This window comes from Miscanthus floridulus, chromosome 3 (assembly GCF_019320115.1).
Source record: "Miscanthus floridulus cultivar M001 chromosome 3, ASM1932011v1, whole genome shotgun sequence".
NCBI lineage: Eukaryota > Viridiplantae > Streptophyta > Magnoliopsida > Poales > Poaceae > Miscanthus > Miscanthus floridulus.
The window spans coordinates 103,946,091-103,956,679 of NC_089582.1; the positions used below are offsets into that span (position 1 = coordinate 103,946,091).

The window sequence follows — 10,589 nt, forward strand, 5'->3', positions numbered from 1 at the left end:
CCGTTGAAGACTTTTACGGGTTTAGGGTTCGGCTCTTACATTCTTAAGGCTGAAACCCTCTTCTTTTAATCCCCAGTTAGGGTTAGGGTTCAACCGAAACCCTCCTTTCTTTAACCCAGTTAGGGTTAGGGTTCGGCTTTCTTCGAGACCCCTTCTTTTCTCAGATCCGAAAGGATCTAAACTGATAAGCTAGATCTATACTTAAACGAGGCTCTGATACCAATGTTAGAACTGTAGGAACACTAGGATCATAGATCTAGCCATAGACTGATTCTATTCGGGATAAAATAGACGCTGTACATCCTAGTGCTTGTAAAACTAAAGAGACATAAGAGGGAAGGGGGAAGGTACCGAACCTGACACGGCAGAGGGGGAGGGTTCGGAGGCCGCCATCGGGTTCGTTGATGTAGTCTGCGCACGGGCAGCGACGGTCGGGGAAGATGGGTCGGAGATGCGGTGCCGGCGGTGAAGATCGACGGCGGCGCAGTGCAGCGGTGGAGGTACTTCCCGTCACTGGCTGCGCCCCTCACTTAGATCGGGTTTAGGGTTTGTCGGTGGGGAGGTCGTCTCAGGTTAACCTCGTGATAAGAGGCGCCGGCCCCCACCTCTTTTTATAGCGCAAGGTGATAGAGGCCCTCCAGCCATGGTGGGCTGGGCGCCCCCGATCAGGGCGCGAATCAAAGGCCCAACTGATCCGTTGGGTCCAGTTAGGTTAGAGATCAATCTAACACGAAGAAATTGGCCGCCGCACTTTTGGCAACTTTGGGCACCAAAATGCACCGGAGGAGCACAGGACGCCGCAGCACGCCGCAACTGCGGCAGCGAAGCAAACGGCTGCCCGAAGTGCGGCGCGGTGTGGCGTAGTGCGGCCACCATCCAAACACGCCCTAATAACATGATAAGTCCCTATTGCAACCAGACTATATTAATACGGTATAAGTGGTCCAATTTGGTATAACGGAAAAAATTCATTTCAAATTTGATAAATAGCGTGCTAATGAAAATTAAGCAGCAAACAGTCCTCTCAAACAAAGTCAAATGTTCTCTACTGTCTCAATTTGAAATTGAAAAGGGCTGTTGAGCAAGTTAGTCACTAACTTGTTAGTCTGTACATTCGCTTTAAGTTGACGATCTGGGCTCCATTTCCTGATTACGCCTTTCATTCTTCTAAATCTTCTGTGATGTCCTAGTGTATTCAGACAATTCTTATAAATCTTCTGTGATCTCCCCTCCACTTGACGATCCTCTCCATTCACAAGACCCTGGCGAGCCATCGGGCCGAGGGTGAGCCCAAGCAGCTGCCGCGCTCGCGAGGACTCCCTCGGCTCCCGTTCGTCGTCCTCGCGCTCGCCATCTCTGCGGCGGCGGCCGTGGAGACCGTCATGGCCGATGGCACGCCCGATCTCCCTCAGGACGCCTCCGTTTGGGCCGCGCTGGCCCTCGCCATTTCATTCAATATTGCTATTGGCTCGCTCTACTGCTTCATCATCGATGGACCTCCACCGCCTACTGCCGCCATTGTGGAGCCGTGGTCACGGGCTAAGTCAGCCGGTGCTATCGTTTCCTGCATCACCGCAGATGGTATAGTATCGTTCATGCTCCTTGCCTGTGGGGGTGCATCAGGGGCCATTGCAGCTCACAGTTGAATTGGGTGCGTATGGATTGCAACTTGTTCTTCTATTAGCTGAAGTCGAAGCAGCACCATTACCAGTAGTAGTAGTTGTTGTTGTGTTGGGTTTCCACTGTGTTCATATCCTGATGCTAAATTGTGATAGTTCTGGTACTTCTTGCAATAACTGTATATGTTCTGAAGCCAAATTTACCAGACAGATGACTGGCTTGTGTGCATAATTTCAGCATTATGTAGGTGGCAGACAGGGGACTTTGTGTTCTATAGTGCCATTTTGACAATTGAGGGGAATAAGTCCTGTTTCCAGTTGATCGTTCATCTTTACTAGCTGACTGCATGTCTGAAAATGTAACTGGAATGAATACTTGCACCATACAGAGGCAAAGCTTGTGATTTGTACTTGTGACCAGATCTTATGTCTCACTTAGGACCAGTGTATAGTAGTACAAGTACAATACACGTGGAAAAAATGAGTTACCTCATTAATAAATACAAAACATGCTACTCAAAATTGATTATCTTCAGCTCCTCACTAACTACTGATCATACTGATAATTTCATAACTAACCACATTTGTCAGAACATAATTGAAATTGATGTATGTGCAACACTGACATCATATAGCACTTTTGTGCTTGTAACCAGGTTATTATTGTCTCTATTCCAATCAGGGTATAAACAGTACAATCAATACATGGTCTGGCAAAAATAATTACTCCATTTGCTATGTAGTGTGTTACTGAAAGTTTGTGTGTTCAAGAAAAAAAGTGTTACTGAAAGTTCGGTAAAGGTTCTGTTCAAACAAAAGGGCGATTCAGATAATCTCTTGCCTATTTCTTAAATGCTATTTCTATATCCAAAATGCTGAATAAACTAACTGTGCATTCATTTGAAAGTTTTTATAAAGGGCCATACTCCAGTTCCTAATCATATTTTCTATTCTCCTTAATGTACTCAAAAATTATTGAAGAATTTGTTGGGCACATGTATGTGGTTAATTGGTGACCCAGAGGTAGCAGCGAGCACTCCTATTTGATGAAAAAGAAGAATTAAAAGAACTGGTTTACATTCCATGTTTTTCCTTTTACTGATTGTACATCAAGCAAACGCAGGCGGCTACTCCACATATAAGGCCTAAAGCATGTATTGTGTCAAGGTATTGATTGATTCAGAGAATAGGAACTCATGTTATGCCATGTATATACTGTTTAGCAAAGTAAGAAAGTTCTGCCAAGGGACACATTTGACACATAGGTGATCATCATATAATATCATACATGGCACAAGTTATCCACCACCTTGGTCCAGCAGAGTGTTTTTGTAAACAAATGGCAGCCAGAGTCCAGAGCTTAGCATAATTGACTAGACTCTACAGAATTATGCATTCATTGAGGTTTTTGACCATTCTGTTCGTATAGCATCAATTTGTGGTACTCTCAGTTGGATTTAGACACCATTCTATGGATTAGGAATTTAGGATGACCAGATGGGGAGGGGAAAGATTTGGCAGAAGGAATATGAAGTATCAATAGCTTTGTGTTATGATACTATGGTATTTTTTCTTATTGCATTTTATAAGTTTTAATGACTCACATAATTTAGCCATATAAAGCTCTGCATTGTTTTTGCAGAATAGTATACTGCTTTGTTTCCTATATCTGGTATGCAACCCTGTGTTCTGATTATTTTCATTTGTGATTTCCTTTTATTTCTTTCTTTTTCTTTTCCAAATTCTCTTGGGTGTTGTGATCACAATCTCTCTTTTGTAACCAGTAGAATCTTCCTTGTGTTGTCAATGCTTTTTAGTTTTTAGTAATTTGCTATTGGCCTCCTGTATATCTATGTGTTCTTTACTGATTTGGTCGTCTAATGAGATCATTTAGTTCCAAGTCTAATAACTTCATTCGGTTATCCCTCTGCTAGTATGTGTTATCTGGGCAGAATCCAGTTATGCGCAGAACTTTATTCTTTTGAGTGCAATGCAACATACACCAGTGGATATCTGAAGTTTCATACTTTCTTTCCCATCTTTCTCAGGCTAGAGGAGAAATGGGAGTCTGGTAAAGATTCTTTTGTGTAATATTGCTATGTATTGCATGATAGCATGAGCGTTATATAGGTGTTGGGACTTGGTATATGAAGACATTTAACTTGTAGGAGCTCTTCTATTTTTATTGGCAGAAGCTTTGTTTTCAACTCACATGATTCTAAATTATATTTTTCTTTCCAAATATAAGTCACCTAAGCAGAAGCTCCCATATAATATTTTTTGACAGAACTATGGGGTGGAAGAGGTACCTTGTGCACACCTGGACAATAAACCTTGTAACTTCCGGCGGTGGAACTAACCATGGAGGGACCTTGTGAGTAGCTTGCAGTTGTAACTAGTCATAACATGTCATTGCTGGACGTGTGACATCAATTATTATTGAAATTTTGGTTTATCTCCTGTATTTTTGTTCAGCTACCTTCTGTCAAAGTTTTTTCTTTTTTGAGGAAACAGGGAGCCCCTACTGGATATATAAATAGATATTAAAGAAAAGGAAAAAACAGCCAGTCCAAAAGAAAAAAAAACACAGAGAAAAAGATTACAAGAACCGATATAGCCAGTCACTAAGACACTAATGCTAGGAAAGTAACTCTTCTTCGCATGATGTCTGTCAAGGGATTAGCAGTTGAAGCTTACTATCTGCACAGATTTTGATATAGCATTGATTTTTTTTGCTTCAGCCTTCGTTTAATCATGTGGCATGATTCTTGCCTCTGTGATCCAGCACTTATATTTAGTGATGCAACATGTAATCAGTCCAGGTTGCAATTATTATAGTGTCAGCTCATTTTACGTCCTTTCACCTATAAGTCTATAACATCTCTAGAGTTTTGAAATATTTAACAAAAAATGAGAAAATTACTGGAAGCGTTGTGTAGCCTTTTAATCAAACCATTTGTTTGTATACGGCACCTTTGAGTCAAAAACCTTAGAAATCTGAAATCTACAGATTTCAGGAGAAAAAGGAGTTCTGATTACTATTGTGTACAGCTAGTGTTGCATGGTAGTAGTACATCTAACTTACTTGTGGAAGCTCTTGTATTTTGATTGGCACAAACCTTATCCACTCATAGTTTTATCAGCTATAATTTTTGCATCTGACTGATCAAAACTGAAGAGGTGCCCTGTGAACACCTTGACGAGGACATCACTTCTACATATACAACCTATGCAACACGGATACGGATACGGATACGGATACGGATACACGTATCGGTATCGGAAGGCTTCAAATACTCGGATACGGCAATTTCCTAAAAAACCGGATACGCGGATGCGTTTTACTATTCTTTAAATAAAAATAGATAATAGCGCATATTAAAATTGTGAAAGACTAAAAGTAGTAAATTACCTTGCAATAACAATTGCCAGCCAAAGCAAAGGCCGGAACTCCGGAAGCATCTCAATTCTTCAATTGTCCATTCTCGAGTTCTCCAAGACTCCTAAGTCCAGAATTTGCATAGAAAAACCAACTATCAATCAATTTATTACTAAAACTTGAATATTCAATAATCAGTAGTAATTCAGTACATCACCTTCTACTACTAGTGTACTGGAGTCTAAACTCTGAAGTAGACAGGAGAGGAGAGGACAAAGGAGTACTGTTATTTAAAACTGATAACAATAAAATGTTGCAATTAACCATATTATTACAACACAACAAGTTCCTATTCCTCATTTGTTTCATTGTCATCCACAACATGAACCTGCGGATCATCCAAACCAAAAGACAGCTTACAATTCAGGTTCATCAAGGGACAGGTCAGCCACTTCAAGAATGCCAATACCACCGAGTGAATCAAAAGAATCCCCTCCTACACCCCACATCCTTGTCTCTCCTGTCTTGTATGCATCAGTTCTTGTGGACAGATGCCTCAGATTTGAGTGCACAAAGACCAAATCTTCAGCACACTCTAGAGTTAAGGCATTTCTCTTGACACTATGGACAAAGTTATATGTGCTCCAGTTTCTTTCACAGCAAGAAGATGAGGCTGGTTGGCTAAGCAATTTCATGACCAAACTCATCAATAAGGGGGCAGATTGTCCATGATTTGTCCACCAAGTCATAGGGGAAACAACTCATCTATCATGGATTAAGTCATGATCATTAAATTCTTCTGAACAACTAGAGAACCTTGAGTACTCTTCTTTTACTTTAGCCAATTCTTTGGCATGGGAAAGAACTTCTTAAAGCAAACCATCATCATTTTCGATACCTCTTTATCCTTGTGAGGTGGTTCACGGCCAACACCTTCGTCAAGCTACTTTTTGCTATAATATTTGCAATTTGGCATTATGATTTTAGTGAATGAAAAAAATCTGAATGACACAAGTGAATGGAAAAAAAATCTGAATGGCAGTTTGTAGTTTTGTACCTTGGATTAAGTGAATGAGCTAAACAATGAAGTGGATTATTTCCTTTTGTCCACCTAGCAATCAATATGTCATAAATAACCGAGTACAGACTTGACTCCTCATCTTCTTGCTTGCCCTCATATTGATATATGACCAACCATCATAGCAGATTGTGACTCCCTTCTTTGCCTATGTGCTCTCCAACAAAGTCTCCGTGTGCCTCCTTTCTTGCTTCAAAAGTCCCTCCCTAACTCTGTTGTAACCAAGAATCACATAACCTTGCATATTGCGGCTGCAAGCAAAGGTAAAGGCTTCTCGAAGATATGGATTTCTCATAAAATTGAAAGATACCCCTCGAGAATAAATTGCTCTACTAATTAAAGCATCCAAGTGCTTACGGTCTTCCAATGCCCAAGCTTTTTCCAATGAAGAAACAAGCCCTCTCTTGTTCCTCTTGTTGCTCTCAGCAGTATTGCTTGAGGAAGGAGCAATAGGCAAAGAAACAGTTCTTGACTTGGATCTTTCCACCAGATTCTTGCACCTTTCAATTTCCTTCCTCATTTCACTAAGCATTTCATATGTAACATTAGGCCATTTACCTATTCCCCTTCCTCCCTTCTGCAGCAAATGAGCTTCAGCTCTAGTGTAACTACTCAGTTTTTGCATTGGACAGTACTTGCAGCACCACATAGCATTTCCTCCACTAGTTTTAGGCTTCTCCAGAATGGTTACATGATCCCAAAGTGGAGCCTTGATTTCTGTTGTGTTTGTGGCTGCAGATCCTACGCTACCACTAGCACTTGCACTAGCACCGCTCATATTTGGAGACACCATCTACTACATACAAGCAACAAGAACTCACTAACTGCACTGTAGAAATAGAAGACAAAGGGAGGAAGGGGAAGACGAAGTGGGGATGCAGCGTGGGGAGCAAAGAAATCAAGCAACAACCGGCTACGAACTGAAGAAGAAGAAGAGGAGATCGAGAACAAGGAAGGGGATTAACTCATGGGATCCACGCCTTAGGGCGGAAACTCGTCGCTGGCGGCCGGCGAGTAGGGACGGAGGCTCATCACCGGCGAGCAGAGGCAAAGGCTCATTGCTAGCGGCCGGCGAGTAGGGACGAAGGCTTGTCGCCGGCAAGTGGAGGCGGAGGCTCGTCGCCGATGGCCGGCGACCAGCGAGCGGGGTTGCGGCTTCACTGCGCGGGGATGCGGCACTCGTCGCGGGCGCAGCCATGCGGGATTGCGGACATCGAACGCTAGGGCGTCGGGGTAGAGGAATAAGGTTCTATCTGCCTGGGCTTCTTACTAGGCTGGGCCGTATCGGCAGACCAGATACGTGTCGGATGGTGTATCCAATTTGCACGAAAATAATAAAAAAGTGGATACTCTAAGGATACGTATCCTGGGCGTATCGGACATGTATCCATATCCGATACGTATCGGATGCACGATACGTGGCTTCAGGGACGTATCCGTGTAACATAGGATACAACCACACCACCTACAACTATAGTACCATCCATTCCACTACCCCAAGCTAGGCCAGCAATTCATAAATTTTACACAAGAAGAGATCGAAATGTGCTCCTAATCAGGAACCTTGGAGTTGAAGACAAAGATATTTGAGCTGATATTTTTGTGTTGTATTTGTGGCTGTCCACAGTGCAATCACCACTTGCAACCAGCTAAAGTATAGTAGGCTAAACTATTTGTTTATTATTTGTTAGCTATCTAGATTCATGGAACAACCTCCATATTAACAGTAGTAATAGACTTAGCTGTCGCCAGTATGTTATAGTAGCATGCACTATAGCAACAACCATTTTGGCTATAAAAGGAGGGTACCTCTATATGTAAGAGTTGGGTTTTGTTTTAGTTCAGTTTAGTTCATTTGGAAACTGCTGCTTGTGTTGTCTCTTGTGTCGGTTAGACCAACAGACTAACCTCTACTCAAAGCCCCATCTTAATATTTCACTACATACTTACAATTTCAGATTGCTTGCACCTTGTTCTTGCTGGTTTTCTTCCATTCCTTGCAGTAACAGACCCTAGTGGTCAGGTCAGCTTAGTTTTGGCTAGGCTAATAACATCTCAAGAGTTGGTTCAGCGGTTGCTAGGCTATTGGAACCTCTTGGTCAGTAGTTTGGATCATGTGAGTCACCCTCACAATTGGAAGGCATCTTATCTCACCGAAAGGTTGGGCCACTAAAGTGTCACATCAACTAGTATTCGGAGCAAAGGTTAATTGGTGAGACTGAGTTTTTAATAGTAGTATTCTTTTACCTATAATCCAAAAAGAGAGAGAGAGAGAGTTTGCCACATCCTATCCAAACTAGTTTGAGCCTAGTTTGCAATCTCTTTTCGGTTTATGCTTTGTTGAATCTCTGGGTTGCATTGTCATATGTTAAGTTGCTGGTCATAGTTCTTGCTTAAAGCTTCTAGTTAAGATCTATCTTCAAAAACAAAGAAGAGAAAGTAAATTTATCTTTGGCAACCTTAGTGTGAAAGCTAAAAAGGAATAGCAGCTGAGAGATAGCTGTCCAGCTACAAGTGCTAGGGTGCAGTAAATACAACACTAGAGTTAAAAAAAGGAAAGAAAGAAAGAAAGAGAGGAATCATATTCTGTCTGGATTGTTCTAGTGCTAGACCATTTGAATAACAAGTGTGCACTTGTTTCGCTGTTCTACTTTTGGTTTCCTTGCCAAAACTAAGTTAGTTATAGCCTGTGATTGAGTTGCACTTCTGAAAAAAAAAGAAGTGGTAGCCTTGCTGTAGGCTTGCAGCTCTTTTGCCATCCCTTGTTTTTCTAAGCTTGTTAACCAACTTTTAGTCTTCTATAGGGCTAGCATGTTGACTAGGACTTTGAGCAAATTTTCAATTTAGCACCTACTGATTTGATTTTGTCTAATCCTTGCTACATCAATAAACCTGCCCTAGCTACACTCTCTACTAGCCATTCAGGTAACATAAGCTTGCATTGGCTGAACTCAACCCTAAAGATCATTGAAGGCTGACCCAGCTACCAGTTGCACCACCTGCTGATTTTGATAAGAACGTGTAAGTACTTGGTAAGAGTTTGAGTGTGAGTGCCTTTGAATTTCCACTTTTCACATCCTAGTAGTTGGTAGGCACATATAATCTTGTTGTATTATTTGTTGTTTGCTGCTAACAATGGCAGGTGAACAAGGTGAGGAAGACGAACCCCTCACACCAAAGACACAAGCAACTAGGGATTACTGAAAACATCACAAAAGTGGTGAACGAGACCAGAGAGGCTTTGAACAGCACCAACACAATCATCACAACCCTTGACTCTCGCATAGTGCAACTTGAACAAGCACAATTATCTTCTGCCACAACATCTCGTGCTACTGCTGCTACTAATGACTACGCTGCTTATATTGAACTAGATGATGTGGTTAATACAAATAGCAACCATGCACATCGACGCCACCACCGCCGTAGAGAGGTACGAGACCGTGATGATCCTCTACTGAAAATAAAAATTTTAATACCTCCTTTTGCTGGTAAATATGATCCTGATACATATCTCACTTGAGAAATGGCCATAGAACAGAAATTTGAGTGTTATGATATCCCTGATAATAAAAGAATTAGAGCTGCCACTAGTGAGTTTACTAATTTTGCATCTATTTGGTGGCAAGAATACTACTATACAAATAGGGATGTTCCTACTACTTGGGAGGGTATGAAGAGAGTTATGAGAGCCCGTTTTGTATCTTCATATTATTCTCATGATTTATTAAATAAATTACAATGCTTGAAACAAGGTAAAAACACAATAGAAGAATATTATCAGGAATTGCAAATTGGTATGCTACGTCGTGGGTTAGAAGAAACATCGGAAGCTAAGATGGCTAGATTTTTTGAGGGGCTTAACTGGGAAATTCAGACCATACTTGATTATATAGAATATAATTCTATCACTCATTTATTTCACCTTGCTTGTAAAGCTGAAAGAGAAGTGCAGGACCGATAAAGGACAAGGGGCCCTTCAGGGGTTATTCCTACAGGTTGGCCAAATCAAAGGCAAGCAAAGACGTCCACAACTTTTTCCAGCCGCACACCTGCACCAACTTCTCCAACAACCATATGCAGTCTACTTCCTCTACTACACCTACATGTGCACCTGAGGCAAGCAAGAGCCCAGCACCAGCCCCTGCTCCAAGTTCCTCGTCAGTTAATTCAACAGGAAGATCACGAGACACACAATGCCATCGTTGTAAGGGCTATGGACACGTGATGCGGGACTATCCTAGCAAGCGAGCTCTTCTAATCAAAGACAATGGTGAGTACACGTCAGCTAGTGATATTGAGGAAGAATATACTATGCTTGCAACTAACCCTATAGGTAATCATCATGATAATGAGGAAGAGCAGTATGGTGTTGAATCAGCAGATAAGTATTTGAGTCTCATTGTATATCGTGTGCTTAGCGTGCAAATGGAACAAGCTGAACAGAGTCAATGCCACAATTTGTTCCAAACTAAATTTGTCGTCAACAACCGATCATGTCGGGTGATCATTG

General features: G+C 41.7%; 1 pseudogene; it reads right to left on the reverse strand.

Annotated features, from left to right (window-relative positions):
• Positions 1 to 5,347: 5,347 nt before the first annotated feature.
• On the reverse strand, positions 5,348 to 6,869 carry LOC136544146 (uncharacterized; annotated as a pseudogene).
• Between the last annotated feature and the right edge of the window lie 3,720 nt (positions 6,870 to 10,589).